The sequence below is a fragment of the Hesperophylax consimilis genome, chromosome 5, assembly GCF_061612785.1.
Source record: "Hesperophylax consimilis isolate HC1 chromosome 5, BYU_Hcon_1.0, whole genome shotgun sequence".
In the NCBI taxonomy this organism is placed as follows: domain Eukaryota; kingdom Metazoa; phylum Arthropoda; class Insecta; order Trichoptera; family Limnephilidae; genus Hesperophylax; species Hesperophylax consimilis.
Genome location: NC_142840.1, coordinates 36,200,075 through 36,226,224, shown reverse-complemented (window position 1 = coordinate 36,226,224; position 26,150 = coordinate 36,200,075). Strand labels below are relative to the sequence as shown.

Here is a 26,150-nt window from a genome sequence, read left to right as displayed (position 1 = left end):
GAATATTATGATTTTGAAACCCAAATTCTGACTTTTAGTTATGGAACCATCAACTTGATACTTGAGCCTTTCTAGTTGGCATATTTTTTTTTCAAGAAATGTGTACGATGCATGATTTTTGATTTTATTTTGAGACTAACTATGGGTGGGTAGGTAGTGATACTATGTCGCCCCCAATTGAGATATGTTGTGAGGCTGAAGGTAGTGTTTATCCAAATCTCGTCACCAAACACGGGTTAAGACTTGACAAGGGCGATACTGAAAGTATCTACGATTCTATGATAACTCCTCAAAATGATAATTCAACATTTATCCTAATAAAATCCTATAAAAAGTGCTATGAAGTCACGTATGAAAAGTGTAAAAACACAAAAACTAGGTAAAAAATAGTAACATATGTAACCTGGTTTTTGTTTCATCACTTTTCATAACTTTATAGCACTTTTAATAATTAATAATTAATTTGAAAATCCATCCAAATCATGGAGAGTATTAGTCTCTATGTTCCTGATGGTTATCTCCGTCACCGACAGCAGACTGTTTTATCTCCCGGCCTGCAGAACTAACTTGCCAATGATCATGGCGGTGGGGAGAGCAGTCTTGCTGTTGAACAGAATCAATTCGGATATCGACATATTTAGCTGAAGGTGAAACTGCCTTTAAAAGGTAAGCTCTATTGATGCTGGTATAGTTTATACACCGCTTACTTATTATGTAATACCATTTTACAAATGTACTTAAAAACTATATAAAATGTAATTTAGTAATGTTTTTAAAGGAATAAACTAATTGAATTGAAAATTGAAAAATAAGTGTGTTGAATTGTTATTTTGAACAGATATCCGGTCACCGTTTGAACGTATCGAATGATGAGTTTTATTGAAATATAGATATGACATCCCTAGTTTAGTGATGTGCGATACGTTGACAATTGTTCCATTCAAGGATGGTGGGATGAGGTGGAGTGGGAAGTAAAAGCGAACAGTAGGGAAGGTATACCATCGAGGCAGCCACAGTATTATTTTCTCCAGTAGATCGCGTTACACGGCTCATTAGGCCCACCCCGGGACGCTAAGGGTGGGGAGGTGTGGGGTGGGCTGGGGAGGTTTCACAGGTGAATCAAAGGGTTGACTTTTAGATTGGATAAGGGCGAAATGTGTAAAGTGTCTGTGGATTGCAAAACAATTGGATTTGAGGTGCAAAATAGGCGTCTGTTACTTTTTATCTGTTTCAGATCATTGCTTTTTAAGTCGGCAATATCAATTTGTTTTTTTTTTCTGCAATAGTAATATTGTTTGTTGATTCAATAGACTTGAAAGAGTTTAATGTATGATAAACTTGGGTTTTGTAGTACTATTAATGTTTTATACTTGGATTTACCACTAGACCGTCATTATAAAACTCAAGGGCTTTTAAATATTTCGAAGATAAAAGAGTGTATTTTCCCAAAAAAGCGAACGAAATAATTATACTGGATACACTTAAAAAATATATATTTATATTAATTACTTCTACTTTTACCTTAGAAAAACAATGTAATTTGTTTTTCTAAGGTAAAAATAAATTATATTATTTTTGTAAGGTATATTAATTACTTCTACTTTTACCTTAGAAAAACAATGTAATTTCAATATCTACTGTAATTATGCTAAATTCTGTATAAATTTATTGAAATTGCTAATATCGCGAAAAACAGAAAAAAAATATTCTTAACTCTAACTACTCTAATTATCAAAATAAAATAATTGAAATAGTTCAATTCTTGTGTTAGTAATAATTAATTTTATTCACTTTCATAATATTGTGTAGTGTTTTCAATCATAAACAACACTCAAACATGCTTAAAATTCAAATGAAATGAAAACCTACACAAATAGTACGCAACTGCTGATCAAATACAAATGAAATGTGCGATACACCCTTGAATTTGGCCACCAATCTGAAATCCCAAAATGAATGGAAAAAAACCTTGGTTCTTTTCAGAAACGGGCAGTCCGTTTTTTTAACTTTCTGGATGCAACATTTAGAACATACACGGAGAAAAATGAGTATTAAGAATCTCTTCAAATTATTGGTAATTCGGTTGAAAATGGGATTTCAGGAATTATGATTTCGTCATCAAGGCAAATGCACGTGTTCCGACATCGTGATAGTATATACGTAATTTACTAAAAGTTTATTAGGAAACCCGTTAATTCAATCATAATTCTTGCATTCCAGGTTTTAACTGGATTACTAATAATTGGAAGAGGTTTTTAATAAATTAATAATAATCATTTTTCTCCCTGCGGGTGTCAGTTTAAAATGCTATATTTGTTCTACAGGTATTTCAATAGAAAAACTTGCATCATTTATCCCTTCGGAACCGGTGCATAGTCGGGAAACACGCCAAACTCGTGCCCAACATTTGCACACGGTTGACATTTCTACGATTCGTTCTTGAGATCGATTTGTATGGGTCTCTTCAAGACCCCTGTTCACTCCTTCCTCTCCTCAAAAAAGCCCTCCGCACAGCATCCCCAAACATGAGAGGGAAGTTATTTTCCTCAGGACCTTCTGTATAGAGTTATTGTAATAAAAAACTTGAGGAAATTATGAAAGTAAATAAATATGCCAACAATTGAATACATAGGTAAATTGGATGTTGGACAGCCCTGAAGAAAGAAAATACCCATTCAAGATACATTACGGATTGGTTAACAAGAAAGAAATGGGAGATAAGCAGTATTTATGTTTGTTCATTCTTTCTTTTCCCTTCTCTTCTCCATAATACAGTACCTAATATAGTGAGATGAATATCTGCTGGCGGAATAAAGACTTTATAGGAAATACTCGGCTATACAATAATTGAGACATTGGCTTTCATTAGGGACAAGTGTTGGAAAAGATTTGTGATTGGGAAGAAAAGAATCCTGCTCATTGTATTGGTCCTTTGAGGGGAGATGAGATATTTATGAATTGAGATATTAACTCTCAATCAGAAGTTTGTCAAACTGTACTGAATTCCCACTGAAAATGATTTGCCATAAAAATATATTCATTATTATGAGGATTGAAACGATATTGGGGACATCATATGATATTGATTTATACGCAGAATCTAACTACATACTATCACAACAATTCATGATAAACTTTCATTGTTTGAAAGGTGAAAAGTGAACTTGAAAATGATGACATAGATAAAGTATTTTATATAATTTGTTTTTTGATGATTTCACCGTCAAACGCCAAAAGAAGTTATTCTTAATTCAATTCCTCTTTCTTTCAACCTCATCTTATAATATCTATTACGAGCGCATAACTTTACGTAACAACGGGATATTATAATTGTAGGATCGATTATTGCACGTAGTTGAAAAATGATTTTTTATCACTCATCTGAAATATTGACACAATTAGTTCCAATTTTGAAGATTAAGTGTACATTCAAAACAAATCCGAGTCCATTAAACCACAGTTACAATCACACATAAATAGCCAAACAGACAAACAACAGAAATTAGCATGTTTGATTATGATATAGATGGGTCGGAAAAAATATAGTGATTATTTAAGTAGAAAATTCAAAAACTGAACGTAATATATCTTGATTCTAAGTAGTTAATTTATTTCAAGTTTATGCAGTCTTATATAATGTTAATGTTATAATGTCCAGTTCAAACTGTCATTTAATTTATTCATCTCCTTTCTTAAAGTCTTACCTAGGAAGAAATAAGAAAAAAAAACAAAAAAATACCCCCCATGCTATTCAATTGTTATTGTAACGCACATGTCATTTGATTATTCGTAATATTGTCGTCGTTAATTTTATCGTGTAAATTGCATAAGCAAATTCAATAGAGTAGTGTTGTGGGCTTGAAAATTTTATAAAACATTTTCCAAATATACAATTAGCTGTAAGCACCAAATTTAATTTTTTTAGACGATGGATTAGTAACTTTTCAAGGGATCCCTTTAGAAACATTTGAGTTTTTAGAAATAATTAAAAATAACTCCACGGAAAGATCGATTTTCTAGGCCTGCCAGGGCAAAGTCGACTGTGGGTCTGTCCACTGCGCTAGGCCGCACGCTGAATATTGTTTTTACACGACTTCGTCACTTATGACTCTAAGATTCCTAATTTAGAAATTTGATGGTGAAAACTCAACCGCAGGTCTGTACAATAATGCAGGTCCGCGCGTCGCATATTTTTGTGCACGGTTAATTCACTTAAGACGTTACGATGCTGGGTTTATTTAAAGGTATTGTCTAGTTCAAACTGCGATTCGGGCATCAAAAACTATTCAATATATATTTACGATGGATTTTCCATTACAGGTATCTAGTAAATCGAAAGGAAGTTAGAATTAAGTGTGGAAAAATAATCTTAATTATTTTTTTGTTGTCTAATTCTTAATCTCATATATTCATAATTTAGAATCGTATTTATTTATTCTAGCAAACGAGTCATTGTATTCAAGTATCTTATGTGATATTGATATAAAACCGACTTGGAATATTTTAAAAAACACAACACGCAAATATCCTTAGTGCTTCGAATTGTCTTTGGGAGTTTGGAGTACTCGCATTTGGAATATCAGTATAGCAGGTAAGGTAATAGGTGTATAAGTGTACCTATGCAGACACAAGCCAATGCGAGAAAGCTCTCCCGGAGATATCATCTCGGTGAGGCTGTCTGAACGTGAAGTACTCAGGCGGTTGGGGTTCCCGGTGGATACAAAAACGAAATCAATTTCATGTTCCCGCGTGTTTCAGTCGGTTTGACGTAAGAAGGCTTTATTGGAATGAAAGCTTCGGGAAAACAATGAAGGTGTACGACGTACGTACGAAATGCAAGTGGAGTAAAATTCAGCGAATAATATTATATTTTGGTTCAGCATTATAGAATAGATGATGTAAAACGTGATTGATAGATTTATATCATAAATAAAATATACTTGATTCTTTTTTTTTGCATTAATTCCACAAAAGATGTCATCTTTGGGGATGATGTGTGTAGGATGATTTTAAGAAAGGGAAAGAGATTATGTTCTGTACAGGAAAAAAAGGTTTGAGGGGTAGGTAAGAATCAGGGAGTCAGTATATCCATAAGTGACGGACGTATAAATCCATTTCTTCCATGTGTAAGGCGATGGGTTGAAAAAGTCCGACTGTAGAGGATAAAGGGTTTTCCTCAACCAGAATCTCCTGGGCAGGCGTGCTAGGTCACCAAACGTATAGAACCACTTGAGGTGATATTTGGCAGAGGTGTTGGTTATTCAATAAATGGTTCCCGGGGCGGCGGAATCCAAACCCGCCTCCCAAACTGATTGAGTGGAGTTTTGTGTCCATTTCGCAATGCACCAATATATTGGTTTTCACACTTTTTACATAATTTCTATAAACACATGGAAACGATATAACATTCAGTTGGTTTCGTCCATAGGATGTTCGCGAGAACTAGCAAGTACGTTAATAAATACTTGAGATTTGTTGGGAAGGCCCGTACACTTTATTTGCCCCTTTGCTGGTTCGGAGCGGCTCGGCACTTTGTGAGGGCCTCGTGTGGACGGAAACATTGATTAATACTGATACGAGTCAAAACATAAAATCCGCACGAAAAAAAATCATAAAGGCCGAGATTTGAACATCTTCTATAGTGGCAAGATTCCGTACATATTTTGCGATATCCCCCAGAACTTTACCAATATTCCCAAATCTCTTTAGCTTAACTTCACTCCACCAATACTTCATTTTATCTTTTTTAAATATTGTATTTAATCTCTTATCAAATTATTTTTAAATATTGTTATAACCCCTCAATGGACCGAAGTACTGTCATAATATATTGGAACATGTGTTCATGCATCTGCGTTTATCCTGTTATTATATAATTACGAAATGCCAAAATTTTAGAAATTTTATGAATACGTATTCTGACATCGCCATAACACATGCGTATTTTACTGGCAGTTTATTAAGAAGTTTGTCAATTTATTCGTTAGCAGTCCCGTTTTTAACGGGGATACGAATAATCCGAAGAGATTTTTAATAAATTAGCAATATTTTATATCAGTAAGTTATCCAACAAATCCACAACACCATTTTCCACCACCTCTTTTCTTGGGTTTTAGTTCTGTCAATCTTTAAGGATTCGATTATGTGTCCTCTCAATCCAACATATCCCTGTTTCGCGCGATTCTTAAGAAACTACCGATTGCATTATGTAAAGTTGTCTTGCCTACTTTCTTATAAATTCATTCTATTAACTCTGACCATAATGTTAATTTTCTAATTCAGGTAAGGTTTCGGTTAATGTTCCCAACTTTAATTAGAGTTGTGCAAGTTTCCCGAGTAAACACTCCCCATCCCGCTTAGCCACTGTGGATGCAGGAATTATATCAGAAAGGTGCACACGAGATGCTCTGTAATATCTGAATCTGATTAACTTCAGTGTAAAGTGTCGGCGCGTCTACTGTAAAACTTCGCGTGGCACTTGCGAGGAGTGCTTTCACAGGGAACTAGCTAGGACATTCACCGTATGCACTTAATTTCTGATAAAAAATATACATTTTGTCTTCTTTCCTAGACCTTCTAGAGTTGCCAATATTGAGTGTGACGGATTTGTTGCAGATTCTGTTCATTGAAGAAGAAAGAGTGTATGATTAAAAGTGTGGAAAATATTGAAATGTTTGTTCTGATTTATAATAATAATTTTTGTGCGGCTGTTCGTTATTACTTGATGACTAGCGCAGACCCATGAAAAATCACGGCATATAATAATGTCAATTTTGCAAAAGACAATTGAAATAATTCTCAAATGTTTTACTAAAAAATAAATCTACATTCCAAGGTTGATCACCTTACACCACATACACACCGCGTGTTGAGTTTTCAAATAATGCAACTAACTAGAAGCAGCAAGTAGAGGCAGTTAATTTCCAGCAAGCTGCTAAGGATGCTAGGCGAGGCATGCACCTGCAACGGTTTAAGATGACAACTTGCTTGCAAGTGTAACGAACAGAGTTACAGCTTTAAAAACACAGGTAGCGGCGAACACCTGTTTGAAGTAACTAAACTAAAATTTGAATTTGTTTAAAACCGGCCATAACTTTGGATTTGATCCTGAAATCTAGGAAGATTCAAAACGCATCTTGCACAATAAATCTAAAAGTTTTACGACATATTTTATCAATAGATAAATATTAGTTTAAGAACACCTCCGCTGTCAGTCATTTACATACAAATGGCACTTGAAATTAATGGTATTTGCCTCTGAGGTAATTTTCTCACGAAAACGGCGCTAAACAAATCATCCAATCATAATTATTGGTGCCTATTTTAAAAACTCTTGCGCACAGAGTCATCTTTCGAGTATTAATTTTTTGTGGTATATTTAGTTTTTTTTAAATTTAATTTTATGGCCCTTAGTGTCTTTTTCATTTGCAGTGTATTCATCATATACGTATATTTGGCTTAAACTTAAGATGCTGTGAGCACGTTTTATCTTTGAAAGCTGATTTTTTAGACAACGCTTCAAATCAATCACACATACTGTACAATCGAGTAATGTTTGAAATGTTCCCCAGCGAACGTTTCATATTCTTATAAAAGTTTTACGTGAAATCTCCTATCTAATATTATATATCCTGGTAATGTACGTAGGCTGCACACATAACACAGGTGAGCCAACTCCATGAAGTAGATACTAGATACGGTGGCTGTGAGAGAGATATGACTTTTAGATGTTTGCACATCTAATACAGTTGTCTGTGTCTACGGAAAATGGAGTACGACAGGGCTTTTAAGGAACCCCAGAGCAATGAATCTGATTTATTAGAAATTTATCTACTTGCTGGTTTTATCTCCGATGCGATACTAAAATAAGTACTTTCTCGTAAAGGCACGAGTACCTAACGTAAGAGTCCAGTGGTTGGTTCAATATCTTAAGGAAATATTCATTTTTATCAGTAAGAGTTTAGCGAAATTTAAAGGAGTTTTTTTACAAATTTCAACATAATAAACATGACAGTTAATATTTGACAAGACGTCTTTATAAATCAGTTCGTTGTCAATCGGACTGTTTTGGGTGAAGGAACCCGTTTTTCATGTTTAATAAGCTACTGGTACATATTTCAGGAGATAATATTGACGGTTTATGGTAAGCCTTGCTAATATAGATTCGATCTATTTAAGGTAAATTTTCATTTCTCTACAAACTCTCTACAAAAATTTATCGTTTGAATGGTTATAATTTATTGTTAAAATTGTTATAATTTAGTGTTTGAATAGTAAAAAATTATAGTTTGAATGGTTATAATTTATTGTTTGAATAATAATATAATAATAACATCTTTACAATCACATTATACAATCTATAATGGGTTGAATTTGGCCAAATTGTTCTCTGTAAACTATTTAATGTATTACCACACTAATAATATTATTCCTAGGAATAGACACGGAGAAATGCAATATTTGGTTTTGAAAATGAAATATTATGAGGCTTGCAAAAAAACATAAGTCTATTTTAAATATTACTCCCATGGAAGAACGAACGTAAAATACTTACTACGCACTACCTTTTTTGTTGTTTGTTTTTGGGGTGTTATGCCGTGTTGCGCTAACTCCTTCTTTAGCCGACGTTTCGGACAGAAGATGTGGATGTGGATCTACCGGATCTGCCCTGATGATGGACACTGCAACGCTGTCCGAAACGTCGGCTAAAGAAGGAGTTAGCGCAACACGGCATAACACCCCAAAAACAAACAACAAAAATACTTTTGGCCATGAAAATCTAAAAACTTACCTACGCACTACCTACCTACTAGGTACTTATTATTTCTTGTTTTTTTAAAATCAGCAAACGCATTCATCCCATCGCTTTTTTTTAAATAAATACCTTCATAGAATATTTTTATGGGTTTTGTGTTCATGCTATTTTGCATTCTGTGTTTTTCGAAGAAATTTATGATTTGAGAAAAAATGAGATTTTCGTGTTTATCGAAAATACACGTTGGAGGTAATAAGCTTGCTTTTAGTTTTTCAAAGGCGGACCTGATTGCGATATATATTCCATATTGATGAAATAAATTTAGGTAATATTTTGCCAAGAGAATTTTTGCGTTTTGTTAAGGGATTTGGCAACGTAATCCAAAAAGCTAAATATAAATTGGTTAGCTCCGAATAATGTATTCTGCGAACTTTTGGATTTCATTTTTGCTGAATTTAAAAAATGTGTTTCATCTCGAATATTGGGAATATATTCATAAAATGATATTTGCATTAAAGCAAATACCCTATAATATTAATAATACGTCCACAAATAGTGGCAATATCAACAACGCTGGCCGCTAGATGCGCTAGTGTAATATAATTTATTTTTTGGAATAACTTTATTGAGTAAAACCTCAAATAGTAATATTTAATTATTGAAGACAATATTAGCAATTTCTAAATGAAAATCCGAAACAAAAAAATCAGAAAAGGATACGGTCATATCTAGGACTCGAACCCAGGACCCTTGCCTTGCCGGGGTATCGCTCTACCACTGAGCTAATGGGACTCTATCCCCTTCGGTCACATTTAACTGTATCATACTTCGAATAAGAACTACCAACATTGTCTTCATTTTTTCACCGCACATTTTTTATTGGCAACTATCTTTATGTACGATCGCTAGATTTAACCCGAACTAAATGCAATCTAGATTTAATCAAGTCCTAGATGTGACCGTATTCTTTTCTGATTTTTCTGTTTCAGATTTTCTTTTAGAAATCGCTAATATTGTCTTCAATAATTAAGTAAATATAATTATTCGGTACTTGGTGGCGGTGTTTTGCGCTTTCTGATTGGTATTTTGATCTATTGATAAAATTATTATTTTTTTGGTAAACTAATGTTTTTAAGACAAGATTTTTTAATGCATAGCACAAAGGGTAACAATTATTTTACAAGCAATAATTATTCGCCTGAAACACTCAGATAATAAAATAAAGTTGGTTGTTTTCAGGTGAAAAATGTAACAAGCAGTAATTGTTGAATGAAACACTAGTATATATTGAATAATTTCGCGGGTAAGAGATAAGCCGCCATAGCTCAGTGGTCAGAGCTGTCGACCGGAAATCGAAGGGACACGGGTTCGAGTCCCGTTGGCGTCATGTATCTTTTATCAGGAGATTTTTCAATGTGGATGAGTGTTTCAGGCGAATAATTATTGCTTGTAAAATAATTATTGATAAAAATTTAACAAGTCCCAAAAAGTTGGTTCTGTATGTGCAGCTTACGGATGTAATGATTACAAACAACAAAAACATTTCAAGTCGTTCTCAGGATGCCAAAAAATGTTGACAGGTTAGTTAGTGAATTATAAGACGAGTTCGTTAAATCGTAGCAAACAAAATGTTCTTGATTACATAGAAAATGAAATCTACAAATAAGAAATTAATAATTCTTACAAAATATTTTTTAATTATCGAGCAAAATTTTTTAAAGGTTTTCAAAAATTGTCCCTAGATATACCTGAGTACGTCTCCAATAAAGTCAGGTCCGGTAGGTACGGGATTTCCCAATAGCTTATAATACATCGTGTCGTCAGTGGTAAATAGAATGCACTTAATGTGTAATTAGTAACTCTTTTTTGTGAATAATGTTTAAAGCGTAGTAAATTGCTTGTATTATTTTGTTCCGGTACTGGTGTACCAGTCCAGTCTTTTTTATTAATGAAACATTAGGAACTGAGTAAATTTGATAAAATCAATTGATAAAGTGACAAAAAAAGCAATAAATTTTTCATTGCATGCATTTTTTCCGCTAGAAAAGGCAGCTCCTCGCGATAAATGACAATCACCATGAAATTAAAATTGTGATTGAAAATCTGACAGATTCTCAATCCGCAGCTTTACCACATTCGAAAGATCTTTTTAAAAAATACAGAGCTAAAGAAACCTTTGATATTTATAAAAAGAAATTAATTATTATGTTGTACAATTCAACATTTTCCATTTATTTTCTAAATTCTTGCATTTTTTGTTAAGTTTTGGTTCATTTAAATGGCGCATATATCGGATGTTTTCTTTTTATAAAAATTCACCTTCACTCTCTCCATAATTAAAATGATGGCCTAGAATACCATTGCAGGTGAAAGCCAGAAACATATGAAAAAGAAACCTTCAAGCCTCTGCCATATTGACATTATATTTCTTAAAGATGTTGTCAGAAAGTGAGAGAATTTGTGTTAATTTCATTTCTCAATAAAATCCAAATAAATCAGATATTTCTGAACGCATCCGAGAACTAGACACTGTTTTTGAAAGGTGATGGAGAATGCTTTCAATTTCACAATATTTATATATTTTTTTCTCAAATTGCGGTCGGAACCTTTGGTTTTGTAGAGGTGTTTAAATATTCTGTGGTAAACTTCTATATTTTAAAGTAAAGCTTGGTGTTTTGTTTCTAACACCGTTTAGTTTCTTTTTCTAACTATGACGGTAAAGGAGAAACAATGATTTCTATGATACCATATGAGTTGTTCCGAAAAGCGAACAAAATGACTACGACTAATAGCTGTTTGTTCCCAAAACCGAACACATTAACCTGAGGAGTTAAATAATGTATACATAATAATGAAATTAATAGCCAGTTAATTAAGACCGATTGCCTTACCCACAAATGTTTGTGGTGACATATTATTTTTCTTACAAAATGTATTCTGATAATACGCTCATGAGAAGAGCGGATTCTCGAATATAATTTTATCCAGTGCGTTTACACCAAATATATATTGTATACTGACAATCAAAACAATAAAAGTCCGTTTCCCGCGAACAGAATGCTGTTCGCGGTCCAGTCCAGTCCTGGTAGAATATCAGTGGAGTTTCTGTACGATAAATATAATAATATATTTTTGCAGAACAATTCAAATGCAGCTATTCTAATTTATTGGAAAATAGTTTCTCTTCGATATTACAGAACAACATTCTTTTGCGACCGAAATAATTGGAAACCAAATATTTCAATTTGTTAACGTTGCTTTTTATGGCTACGGTTATTATACAGCTGAACAAAATGTTGAGTATGTTCTTATTCAAAAGAATTAATATCTCATGGGAATTTTTACATAAAGAAAAGAGATGTTTCTGATTAAAAAATAAATGTTTTTGTGGCTTTGTCTGTTGAAAATATAGTCAGGTTTATGGAACACACTGAAACTTCAGAATGGCGTAATTGAACGTAAGCTCGCGATAAACCTTCTATTAGCTTTAGATAACGTTGTAATAAATAATAAAAATATCGCATTAAATATAACGATAGGTCGTTAACTGTCCTCACGTTTTCCTTCGGGAAACAATAACTTGGAACAACTTACATCATGCTTATGTTAGTTGATTTACCTGTCTTAGAATCAATTGCTCTTTGAAACACTTCGACCAGAATTTGACGTTGGGATATTTTTTTCTTTGAGCGATTGTTGATCTATCATTGAAAGTTAATTTAAAAACGTAACCCCTTCATCCCGCACTATTATTCCACGCATAGATTAAAGATAATATTAATAACATCTTACATAAATATTCGTGGAATTTTCTTTTAGTTCGGTTAATTGTTTAGTTTTTTTCTAATTTCACAAGTCGGGTAAATAAGTATTTGCGATAAATTTTATAAAATATTTTTTTATATTTAATTTATTAAGATTTTTACTAAATAATTTATTATATTTAATTTATTAAGATGAAGATCGTTACACTCATTATGTTTAGGTTTCACAGAGTTATTTTTTATCAGTAAGAAAAAAAAAACACAAAAATTGTTTTATTGAAAAAATATCATTTACAGAGTAACAGAAAGTAAAAATAACATTAAAACGAAATTAAAATAATATTGAATTTCAGACCAAGTAACACCGCCGAAATGGAACATGTCTCTACTTTTGCGGTATTTGTCGATGGAATAAGGATTGCAATATTCCAACCTAGCCGAAAAAATAGACACCAATTAAAAATAAAATGCATTTACGGAAAAAATTAACGAAAAGTTCGTGTTAATTTGAATTTACTCTGGGGCCAAAGGGTTAACATTGCATTCACTGCTTTTTTAATACAAGATGCTTTGAACACTTAATCCACACTAGTGGCTAGTTTTGTAAAATTTCTTCTCATTTTAGCTGCAGACTTATCGACATAATCAAGCATGGGAGTACACGAAGACAAAATTATAATAATAAAGAAATTATTGGTTGAAATTTCCATAAAATATAACTGAAGAAAAATGTCAAACGCAGTAAGATGTCTCAAGGATTTAAGCAATTATTTGATATTTTACAGCAGAAAAGAAGAATAATTCTGACGTGAGATTGTTATCATTAGTGGTGGAGAACCGTTGGTTGCATTTCCTGCTTGTGATTGGTCCTGGTTCGAGAACACCATTAGCCTTGGGGATTTGCATTCGGCTGTGACTAGTACCGACTAATTGACCCCCACCTCCGCTCCCCTCGGCTGCTGCCCCCCCACCCCGTGCGGATGGTAAGGGAGGGTGTCCACCTACCACCTAGTCGGGTGGCCCCCGCCGATACCACTAACGGCGGAGATATGGGAAGTATACGTTTGTCTTAATAATAGTGCTATTTAGATATGCTTATTACACTCGCAGTAGGCCTTAGATACTCGTACAAATTCTGATATAAACGTTAACATTTTTCGCATCTAGGATAGTAGTTAATACCTTAAACTTTCAATACAATTTGCAAAGACTTGAAATAAAATAAAGTGATAAAAATACAAGACGCAGATTTATTAGCTATTCAAGTCTGTTTTCATGTGAACGTTAGTTACGTATAACTCTTACAAGTTGATAAAAAATATTTTTTAAATTATTTATTATGGTAATTTATTCATGGATTTATAAACAGCCCTGATTTACTCTGCCTTTCATCTTTTCCCATACCAACCAGAACTTCTCGATTTAATTTTTTTTTCAAATGCAACGAAAATATCAGGACTGAGTCGTTTAGATATTCGCTTGTAACGAGATTGCCTGCATTTGGCAATACTTTCGTAGAAACAGTAGATGTATTCAACTGCACGGTATAAAGTAACAAGAAGGCTATAATAAAATACATCTTAAATCGTAATAACTAATATAATACTTTTCTTCTGCATAGATTTTCAGCATTTCAATAGGAAATTTTACTTCATTATTAATGTTCCAGTAAATCATTATGAATATCACAAGTTTTATCTCAAGTCCATATAGGCGTATTATATAAATAAATTAAAATTTATTTGTTCGTTTTTTCTACCTAGGATAATAATATTTACTAAAACTTATTAAAACACATTTGATTTCATTCCCTGAGATAATCGACACTGTATTTGTTTACGACGCCAAATTTATAAGCGAATTTAATACGAAGCATTTCTAACGTAACCAACCAGGGTTTTGATTCTCGACGAAGTCATTCCACTCGAACAACGAGTGGTTTGACCCACTCGTAGTTCGAGTGGAATCACTTTTGACGTTTTGCGTATGTAAGTATGTATGTAACTTCAACGAGACTCAAGGATAAGAATGTCGATCAATGTGTGCACTTTCGACGGGGATTGGGAGCGGCTTGGATTGGAGAATCTATACCCAGAATTAATCACTTAAATAAATTTTGAATGTGCAGTGGTACTTGAAGGTAAATTTGTTTGGATCCCACCCCACCAGACAAAATGGTTTACGGTAGAAATAAAATTTACAAAGATGTGTGTGTTATAGCTAGTAAAAGGTATATACACAGTACGTAGTTAACTATCCAGTAGGAAAATATTTTGAATACAAATAAATATGGGTGATAAAGAACGTCTCAGAAAGTACCTATTAGTGAAACGCCGCAACCGCATATTTATGAAAAAGTTTACACAAATAGCGTCGCTTCGTGTAATCCTGGCAAAATAGTTCCAGCTTTAGGGGCGCACGAGGGAGGGGGTTGGGTGATACCCCGTGATGACCCCGTATTACAATACGGTTATCGCCTTCACCAGACGGGCGATACGGAGAACAACACGTAGGAAAGTTGCAAGTACGGAACTTTGTTTACTAAAGGGTTACGATTCTTATTTGTTGGGGTTCTAGAAACAGTTAGGAGTTAGATATTGACCCTTCAAAGTGCATCCTATTTTTTACCTCAGTTAAATGCCATTTACTGAAAGATTTTATGAATTTCGTTTTAAAAATCTGAGAATATTTTGATATTAAATAGATCAGGAAATGTTTTGCCTTGCTCCTTTGAAAACTTATTTTGAAATTTATCTTTTACCTAATTTTTATTTCTTTTCTAATCTATTTTTAATTTAGAAAGAAACATATACTAAGGTGCTGATCCTGCTAAGCCAAACATATTTTGTGTATAATTATGATTTATATAATTTATGTTTTAATTTCTTTATTTGTTTCATGTGAAACAGCACAATAGTACCAACTGCTCCCAACCTTTCCGGAGCCAGTGAGAGTAGGGGCATTCTCAATTGGGGTATGCTGTATGGCTTTCTTTTAAAAAAAATAAAAAGCATTGGCGATATCATTTTTATTCTTTGTCTTGTATATTTTCCAATATTTTCATAATAAGTTCCCGTGCCACATCCTGTATATACTTATTTAAAAAGGGTGTTTAGATATTACCCGTGTTTTGGATATTCCTTATGAATTGTACTGTAAAATCCTTTTTTTTACTACATATGCTTCAAGGAGTTTAAGTTCATTATGCTTTTAATTATTATAAAAAAATAAAATATTGAATTTATTCACATCGTCACGGTGGGAAATATCATTTATCAATATTACAAAGAAATTTGATTTCACCAGCTTTGATTTTTATCATGTTTAATTTTTTAGAAGATAATTTTAGTTGAAGTTTTTTTTACCGGTGGTTTATGGGTCGTGTTAATAACTTTTATTTTATTTGCAAATCTGATAATTCAATATACCTATCAGTGTTTGACTTTAAAATCTTGATTTGTTATATTCATAATTTATCAATGTAGTGTGTATATATTAAAACTTATTTACAGTAACATATTTATTCAGTGCGTCTTTTCTGTTAAGAAATACTTTTAACGTTGTTTTTATTTAGTTGTAGATATACCGAAAAGCTTATCACATCAACTGCAGCACTCGATGGCTACCGCCATAATGTTGCTGATACAGAATGTTGATATTTGCGACCGACCGAATAGCTTGTGATATCAACTGGATCGCTCGATGGCTTTCGCCTTAATGATGCACAAAAGCTGTCAGAATGTTGATACTTGCGACCGACCAAATAGCTTGTGATATCAACTGGATCGCTCGATGGCTTTCGCCTTAATGATGCACACAAGCTGTCAGAATGTTGATAATTGCGACTGACCGAATAGCTTGTGATATCAACTGGATCGCTCGATGGCTTCCGCCTTGATGATGCTGATAAGCTGTCATAATGTTGATACTTGCGACCGACCGAATAGCTTGTGATATCAACTGGATCGCTCGATGGCTTTCGCCTTAATGATGCACACAAGCTGTCAAAATGTTGATATTTGCGATCGGCCGAAAAGCTTGTGACATCAACTGCAGCGCTCGATGGCTACCGCCATAATGTTGCTGATACAGAATGTTGATATTTGCGACCGACCGAATAGCTTGTGATATCAACTGGATCGCTCGATGGCTTTCGCCTTAATGATGCACACAAGCTGTCAAAATGTTGATATTTGCGATCGGCCGAAAAGCTTGTGACATCAACTGCAGCGCTCGATGGCTACCGCCATAATGTTGCTGATACAGAATGTTGATATTTGCGACCGACCGAATAGCTTGTGATATCAACTGGATCGCTCGATGGCTTTCGCCTTAATGATGCACACAAGCTGTCAAAATGTTGATATTTGCGATCGGCCGAAAAGCTTGTGACATCAACTGCAGCGCTCGATGGCTACCGCCATAATGTTGCTGATACAGAATGTTGATATTTGCGACCGACCGAATAGCTTGTGATATCAACTGGATCGCTCGATGGCTTTCGCCTTAATGATGCACACAAGCTGTCAAAATGTTGATAATTGCGACTGACCGAATAGCTTGTGATATCAACTGGATCGCTCGATGGCTTCCGCCTTGATGATGCTGATAAGCTGTCATAATGTTGATACTTGCGACCGACCGAATAGCTTGTGATATCAACTGGATCGCTCGATGGCTTGCGCCTTAATGATGCTGACAAGCTGTCAGAATGTTGATACTTGCGACTGACCGAATAGCTTGTGATATCAACTGGATCGCTCGATGGCTTTCGCCTTAATGATGCTGACAAGCTGTCAGAATGTTGATACTTGCGACCGACCAAATAGCTTGTGATATCAACTGGATCGCTCGATGGCTTTCGCCTTAATGATGCTGACAAGCTGTCAGAATGTTGATACTTGCGACCGACCAAATAGCTTGTGATATCAACTGGATCGCTCGATGGCTTTCGCCTTAATGATGCTGACAAGCTGTCAGAATGTTGATACTTGCGACCGACCAAATAGCTTGTGATATCAACTGGATCGCTCGATGGCTTTCGCCTTAATGATGCTGACAAGCTGTCAGAATGTTGATACTTGCGACCGACCAAATAGCTTGTGATATCAACTGGATCGCTCGATGGCTTCCACCATAATTTTGCTGACAAGCCGTCAGAATGTTGATATTTGTGACCGATTGATTAAAAGTGTTATTTCAAAATGACTCATTTAAAATAATATATATGTAGAAAGCTACAAAGAGGGATATACTCTCAGGATCTCTCTGGTGTAAGACCACCATTCACAAGTGAAACGTGTCTTGAAATGGTTATAGCCGTGTTTGATGACCAGATCTGAATTGACAAGTGCTTCTCCACCTTCCTATTCCCCATCTCCTTCCCCTCCCCACTAACTTCAGCCTCCCAATCCAATACCAATTAGCCACAACCTAAATACCCCGATTATGTATGCCACAGTCTCACTGGCTCCAGACGATATATTACACTGAATCGTGTCTTGTGTGACGTCAAGAGATACTATTGTTGCATATATTTCGCCAATGTTTACTTTGAAAGCTCATAACTTCGTTGTTTTTAGGGATATCGAAAAACTAATTTTACTGCCGTTAATACAAGCATAAATAAATTAAAAAAAGAGAAAACCTTATTTTCTTACACATTAAGGAAAGATGCAAGTATGAAGCAATTATTTTCTGGACCATAAAAATAATTATTCTAAGAAAGATTTAAAAGAAGATGAAGGTTATGAAACAGTTTATTGTTTTTCTCACAGGATCTCAGGATTAATATACGATCTTTACTTATAATTGAATAATAAACTTACAAAGGAGCAAAAAGCATTATGTTCGGATTTTACGAGAGAAATTAGATTTTTCCCAACAAAGTTACGAACGGTTATCTTGATTGATTACAGTCTCATGGTCCAGGGCCAGAGCTACTGTTCCTACAGGGCAAATCCGAGATGTTATTAGGTGCTCCTTATTGTTGTACTAACTCACTTTATAATTAAGCCTTTCAGGGGACTGAGATTTTTCTATGAAAACTTGGAAAAAAAAAAATCGTCCTTTTAATAAACTAGGGCAGCTATGGAGCGAAATATTTTCTTTAAAAACTTATTTTTGCGTAGCATTACGTATTTGATATTCGAAAATAAATATTTGTTTGAGAAATTGAAAACAAAAAAAAAATTTTGTTAATTCGGGACCTAATTTTTTACGGTTATAAATTGAAGAAGATAATTATAGTAAATTTAAACGAAAATGTTATAGAATAAGATACAGGAAATAAAACAATAACGGTCACAATTAGGAATCGAACCCAGGATCTCTGGTCTTACCGGGATAAAAAGGTATGTACTTTATCGCTTGTCTGAATTCTAGACAAGTCAGTTCCAATGTTCAATACTACAATTGAAATATCAGATGATTAGTAGTTATGGCTAGTCAGAATTCTTGACACAATCAGTTCAAATTCTTAAAATTACTTAATTTAAAAATTCGAGTTCTCTGAACCAGAGTTACAATCACGGACCGAACTAAGAATGTATGATAATAGTTTTCCAAATAAAAAATAAGAATTTTTTAAAACGGTTAATCCGACCCCGGAAAATCTAGAGCCCAAATTAGCAGCAGAAACCCGATAAATAGAACACTTTCAAAAATGAGAGGTCTGTTTAAAAGCTCACAGGGCGATGATTATGGCCCCCGCATATAATATCCAATGCTCATACGAACATCGTACAATCGGCAGCTAGTTAGCCCAGGTAGTAAGTAGTAAGTAGTAAGTACTCGGCTGTGTCCGGGACTTGCAGCCGTGGCCGGACTGTTCAGTTCGCCGGCCATTACCGGGGCATTCATTTGTGTTATGCCTGACCGGAAACTCCGCCATGATTGGCACTGCCGGATGTTCCGCTGCCGAACAATGCGCCAAATCTAAAAGTTGGCAGAACGAGCGCTATACTCCTTGATCAAACGCTGATAAGGAGAGATGAGCATTTGAAGGCAGGTTGGATTCTAAAATATACACTCTGTCTGCTTACGACTGCAATACTCTGTCTGGGAATCAATTATTAAATCAGGTGTTCTAAAACGACTCCCATACTAAATTAATTGCAATGTCATGTGTCACGTGTATGTGAATGTATGTACAGAGACAGTTTTCAATTATTGTGTCATTAATTGAGGTTCTGTTGTAACATGCAAACAATAACTCGAACTGTGATATTACGTGTAGTAGGTATATAAATTATAAATTACGTATTTCATTGATAATAAAAATTATAGCGATTTGATGCAATTACTTAAACAAACTAAATTGTCACAGCGAAGATTTTTTTTTAGATATTATATTATTAATTGAAATCCGGACACTTAAACAATCCAGAACTGGTGAGCATCATTAATAAATCGCCCAATAAACCAATAAATCCAATACTAAACACTATGCTCCATTAAATTAATTTATCTTTTTTCTATAAAACGGTAATGCACCAATATATTACGGTGAAGATCACTGATTTTGAGGTAAATGTAAGTGTAAAAGGTCATGGGGGGGAGCGCAGTTTTACAATTTAGGCACATATGTCAAAAAGTAATTAAAATTAAAATTCGTGAAAATTTTCGAATATTTTTTTGCCTTAGAGGAAAGTTGTTAAAATAAGTAGTTCCTAGTTAGAGGTGAATGTTTTGAATGTTTGGAATTTAGTTTTGGGATTTTCATGCTATTTTGCTGACATGTTAAATTGTAAGTTATTTAACTGTTTTTATTAGAATATTTAATAATTATAAGATTAGTATAACTACTACATGCTTATATTATACTTTTTTTTCTTTTATAATATTAAATTTTTAAATATTTAAAGATAACTATTACATACTTATATTCTTTTTTTTTGCATTTATGAATGTTAAAGCCTAATGGGTGTTTATGCAGTCACCTTAATATAAAATTTATTTATTGAAGTTGCGAAAAATCTCAAACATTTACGTAACGTTTCCCTTAAAAAATTTTATTCTTAGTTATATTTCTTTTGAAAAAAAAAATCGCAGACCAAATTATATGCAAACAGCTTTCCTTTCAGGATATTCCAGATAAATTTTTTTAGCTCGCTACACCGATTTCACTACGAGCTGTGGAGCGTGTAAATATCTCTTTAACTATCCAGAAATGGATTAAAAAATATTGTAAAAGTGCCAGCAGAGTCTAGGTTAAAGTAGTTTATTTATAAAAAATGATAAACATTTATTCGAGTTAAATGGTAAATATTTGATTTAAGAGAAATGTTATTTAAAGAAGATTTTTTTTTGCGAAATGCAATTTCAGATGGCGTATTTTCCAATAAAAATGTTTCAAATATACATCATAATTTTAACCTTGTTGAGGTAACCCATTTGATTTCTACAATTTATCATTATACTGCGGTTGTCTGATTCAATTTATCACTATACTGCTTTTGTCTGATTCAAAAATCGACGGCCGGCGTAGTCCAGTGGTAACGCATTGGACTGCCATTCCGAAGGTCGCGGGTTCGAACCCGGCGTGCGCAAATAAATTTTATTTGATTAATTTATGTTATTTCACAATTAATTAATTAAAATAATATATAGTATATTTGCGGCACGTTCCAGAGTGGAAGATACTACCAGTATCGCCCTGGTGTAAGACCACCATTCAGAATTGAAACGTTGCTCCAAATGGCTTTAGCCGTGTTTAGTGACTAGATCTGAATAGCCAGGTACTTCCCCACCTTCCTCTTTCCCTTCCCCACTTACCTTAAGCCTCACAACATCCCCCAATTGGGGATGCCATAGTCTCACTGGCTCCAGACGGGAGCAGTTTGGACTCTTGTGAGGTATTCACTATAAAAAAAAAATCATTTTACTGCGGTTGTCTGATTCAAAAATAAAAATTGTTTTTATACCTAAAATCGAAAAATTGATAGAAGTGTGGATTTAAGACGTCTGTATATTTTGTAAATTGTAAACAGTGCCCGTCAAATAAGAGGATTCATAAACTGCAAGAGCGATGAAAACAATTTTTTTTCATTTTGCTGTCCTGCTTCATTTTGCAGAAATATGAGGCGGATGATATTTCAAATCATTTATAAAAAATCAACCAGTAAAAAAAATTTATAACAACAAGCAAATTATTAATATGAATTAAATTTCTTTACATATTTTAATTTCGCCAAATGCCGATCCGGTAAGACCAACATTTATTTCGTTTATTAATTGCTGTAAAGTCATCCGATTTCAGATAAATACAATGGGTTCATTTCCAGTTTCAAGATACCATTTCATTCTTTCATTAATTTATCAATTCGTTCATTCAAGAAAATGAAATCTAAATTAAAATATATGTGTTTTAAAATGTAATTATTGAGATGTTTATTGAAATAAATAATTATAGTAAAATGTATTTATTGAGTTTTTTATTCTAATTTATACCGATAAAGTTATTTAAGACATTAATGACGTTATGGCATAATAAAACAAAATCACTAACTCAGTCTGCCTGGTGAAGTGATATACCCACACAAAGATGCAGTGTTTTAATTAATAAAATAATATGACTATTTTCGTCGTCTAAGAATTGTTCCTGGTTTCTGTTAGCACAAATCCCATTAAACAGCGTGAATACAAATTCCACATCGTTCAAAACAAATTATTCTCAAACACCATGTTCTCGGAATAATACGTACATAGTAAATGAAGGGAACAAAGGCGTCCTAATTCATATCTTGTATCAAGGAATGATGCAGGGTTTTCATTAAACGCCCCGCGATATACGAGTACAATCCCAGCATTATTTCAGGAGACTGGACTGTTTTCACAGCAAGACACTTTAAAGAGATACGGCAATATTTCAGTGGCACGAAGCGGGTGGCAGCCCTGTCGGGATAAGCGGGGAGATGATATATGGTCGATATATCCGGTGATAAGTTTATACTACAATCACTTACACCTCCCCTGCGTTCTGCTACAAAGTTCCAGAATGTTCCTTCCTTTCTTACAGCACCTCCCTACTCCCCTTTTCCCTACAATGTGGCGGTAAAGGTAAGGTAAGCTCCGCAGTAGAATGTATCAATTGATTTTGTATGTCTTGCGATTTATTTCATTCAACGACGGCGTTTTATAGGCGAACACATTTATGTTTACTACCGAATGTGTTTGTGTAATATATTGCACGCTTTGAAGTTCTCTATTTTGTTATGTTTTCAATGTAAGATCCTCAGAAATATAACCATAAAATCAGGTGAATAGGTAAATGTACCGACTTAAAAAAATTATAATGTACTAGAAATGTCTAGTACTTTATAATTTTATATGTATCTGAGAAATAAAGTTCTTTGATAAATATCACGAACATCATATATTCTAACGAATCTCATTAGATAAATATCACGAACATAATATATTCTAACGAATCTTCATAGGTAACAAATGGACAGATCGTTGCGAAGACGGTTTTCAATAAATCTATTTGATTTTGGATTTTGTTTCAAACGCGGACATATATTCATTTCTCTGAAATTTTATGACATTACAGCAGTTAATATACGAAAAAAATATCGGTCCTACCCAATCGAGATTTGGCTCAGGTGTTAGCGTAGTTGGCTTCAGTCCGTGAGCCAAGTTCTATCCTTAGTCAAACCAAAAAATATATTTTTAAATACGAACAATTGATAAAAAACAGATGTGTTTTTTGAACGTGTGAAAAAAAAATTTTTTTTTCACCGGTTGATTTTTTATTCAAATTTATTTTGTAAGGTAAACAAATAAATACCGTCTTCTTCCAACAAAGAAATTTTGATAAATCTACCACTCTCAATTTACAAACTTTGCGAAAATCAGAAAAAATAAGTCTTGTTACTTATTAAATATTAAATTGGTAACTTGTGACATAAACTTATTTGGTTTAACTGTTCACTCCTCGCCCTTCACGCTGAGTTAGATTTCATAACTTAACTCGCAAGTTGATCAAATTACGCCGCTGTTATCAAAAATAATTAATGCATAACGGCAGCATAACTTCAAGCCAAAGTTGGCTTGAAAACCGAAGACGTTAAACTAGCATTATTAAACTTCGACGCTTCCGAGAAAATATTCTCGAGATTTCAGATTTGATATGAATGTTTGAGTGCATTTAAAGGATCCGTTACCAAGTTACTTTTAAACAAAAAGCTTATGTATAGAAAATAATAATTTTATTTATTTATATTACAAGCCCATACTTTTACAAACACGTGATATGCGTAATAATTTAGTAGATCAATAATAATCACGAAGTAAAATTTGCCATTTGAATTGTATTATGCTAACATTAAATATTATTATTATTACTGAGGAATGTTATTATAGCCTTTTTGTAACTACATTCCGTGCAGTTGAACAAATCTACTATATCTGAGAAAGTATTGCCAACTGCATGCAATCTAGATATTGTTATTGCAATAAAAAATAATTTTCAATCGAGTAATTCTAGTTGGCACATAGAATTGGGCTGAGTAAATCAGGGCTGTGTATACTAAAAGAAACTCAATTAAATCGTGGTTTGTTAAGAAGGTTATTTTAATTCGTTAACATTTAAGGGGTGAGTTTGTTGCCTGGTGGCACTAAAGAGATAAAACGATAGATATGTGTTGTGGGCTTGGCCACGTGCTAAAATTGTAAAAGTGGATTTTTCATAACTACTTGTAAAATTAATCAAATATGTTAAAATAACTAAATCATTATTTGTAGTACAGATTATCAATTGAATAGGTGGCCTCTCTGGGGCCGAAAAGTAGAAATGTCCGATGTAGGCCTTACAACCTAAGTCCTAAAAAAAATAAACAGATCTTTAAAAAACCTAACCCTAAAACTTTCCACTAAAGCACTCCAATCACGGACAAAGATTCTTCGAGTATTATTCCATTAAACTGTATAACTGCATGCAACCTATTTTGAAACAACCTGGTGATAACTCACTAATACACAAACTAAAAAAACAGACCACAGAATGGACACAAACGAAAGGTACAGCATTTTTCCAAAACCTATTCACCCCAACACAATTTAATTATCATGTTTATATATTCTCAAACTCCAACGGCTCGGAGGGCTTTGAAGCAGAGAATGGACGGTTATCTCGAGAGTATTTCCTCCTTGGGTAAAAATAATCTCGTCGAATTTAATGTTTCAAAGACCCAATCCTGTCTGATTACGTCTAAAAGGGATCTAAATGATAATCTAGTCTCCTTCAACGGAAGCAATCTTCCGAACAGGCCTTCCATTGATATGCTTGGTGTAACTATAAGTGACCAGCTCAGGTATGGGGGTTCCATCGAAGCCAGAGTAAAGCTGGCCTCTCAGAAGCTGGGCGTACTGTACAGGGCCCGCAGATACTTTAATAGTACACAACTGCTGACCCTGTACAAATCACAAGTGCGCCCTACTGTCGAATTTGGCAGCCATCTCTGGTCCGGAGCCCCTAAATACCTGAAAAAAACCCTTGACTCTGTGCAAAAACGGGCGGTCCGTTTGATAGATTCCCCAATCTTAACAAACGGACTGCAATCTTTAGAGCACAGGCGTCGGGTAGGTATGCTGTCCTTTTTCTATCGGTATTACAATGGAAGATGCTCTGAGGAACTAGCGTCATTGATCCCTTCCGCACCGGTGCGTAGTCAGGATACACGCCAAACGCGCGCCCAACATTTGTATACGGTTGACATTTGTCACATGAGAACGGGTCGCTTCTACGATTCGTTCTTGAGTTCAACAGCTCGGCTGTGGAACGAACTGCCGGCCTCTGTGTTTCCTCCCTCCTACAACATGGGACTCTTCAAGACCCATGTTCACTCTTTCCTCTTCACAAAAAGACCCTCCACACAGCATCCCCAAAGATGACATAGGCCCTGAGGGAAATTATTTTCTTCAGGGCCTCCTGTGTGGAGTTAATATAAAAAAATATTGATTTCGATAGTACTAAATAGATGATTGTTGTTTAAGTGTGTATAGTAGATGATAATACTAGTATTAATAATCATTAACTTTGTTTTATTTTATTCTCTTTTCGTCTCAACTGCATCATTAAGATAATTAAGCATGCAAGATCCCAGTGAGGATATAATCATATCGATTTGTTACATAAAAAAATAACATAATAAAACACTTATTATTATTATTAAGTATACTTCATGTAGTATCCTTTTCTTTTGGCTAAGCTGTTACTACATTGTATGATTATAATATTATGGTGTATTTTAACTGCTACTAACCTAATAAGTATACAATACTGCCTCCATGGGTGGAATCACAGAACCAATCTTCCTTAAGAATATCAAGGAAGATGTTTTGTTTTTATTTATGATGGTGAAATAACACTTTACCTTAAACGTGCAAACACCTCAGCACAGGTTTTCTAGTGAGGTGTTAACAAAACACTACTTAACCCATTCAGGTACCGATTATTAAAATATTTTGTATAACTGTATAGTATTTAGTTCTAGTTTCTATTTTATTTTATGTTACTGTTACGTTTTACTAATATTTATTTATTATTATTTTATTTTATTTATTTATTTATTTAACGCCCAGAGAGCTTTCACATGCAGGTGGTACAATTTTAATGACAGACAGTTATG

At 34.0% G+C, this 26,150-nt stretch overlaps 1 non-coding gene across 1 annotated transcript; it reads right to left on the bottom strand.

The window, feature by feature from the left end:
* Positions 1–2,288: 2,288 nt before the first annotated feature.
* LOC149423861 (small nucleolar RNA SNORD36) lies at positions 2,289–2,357 on the bottom strand. The gene has a single exon (XR_016302238.1). It is a non-coding gene; the product is annotated as a small nucleolar RNA SNORD36 (small nucleolar RNA).
* Positions 2,358–26,150: the final 23,793 nt, after the last annotated feature.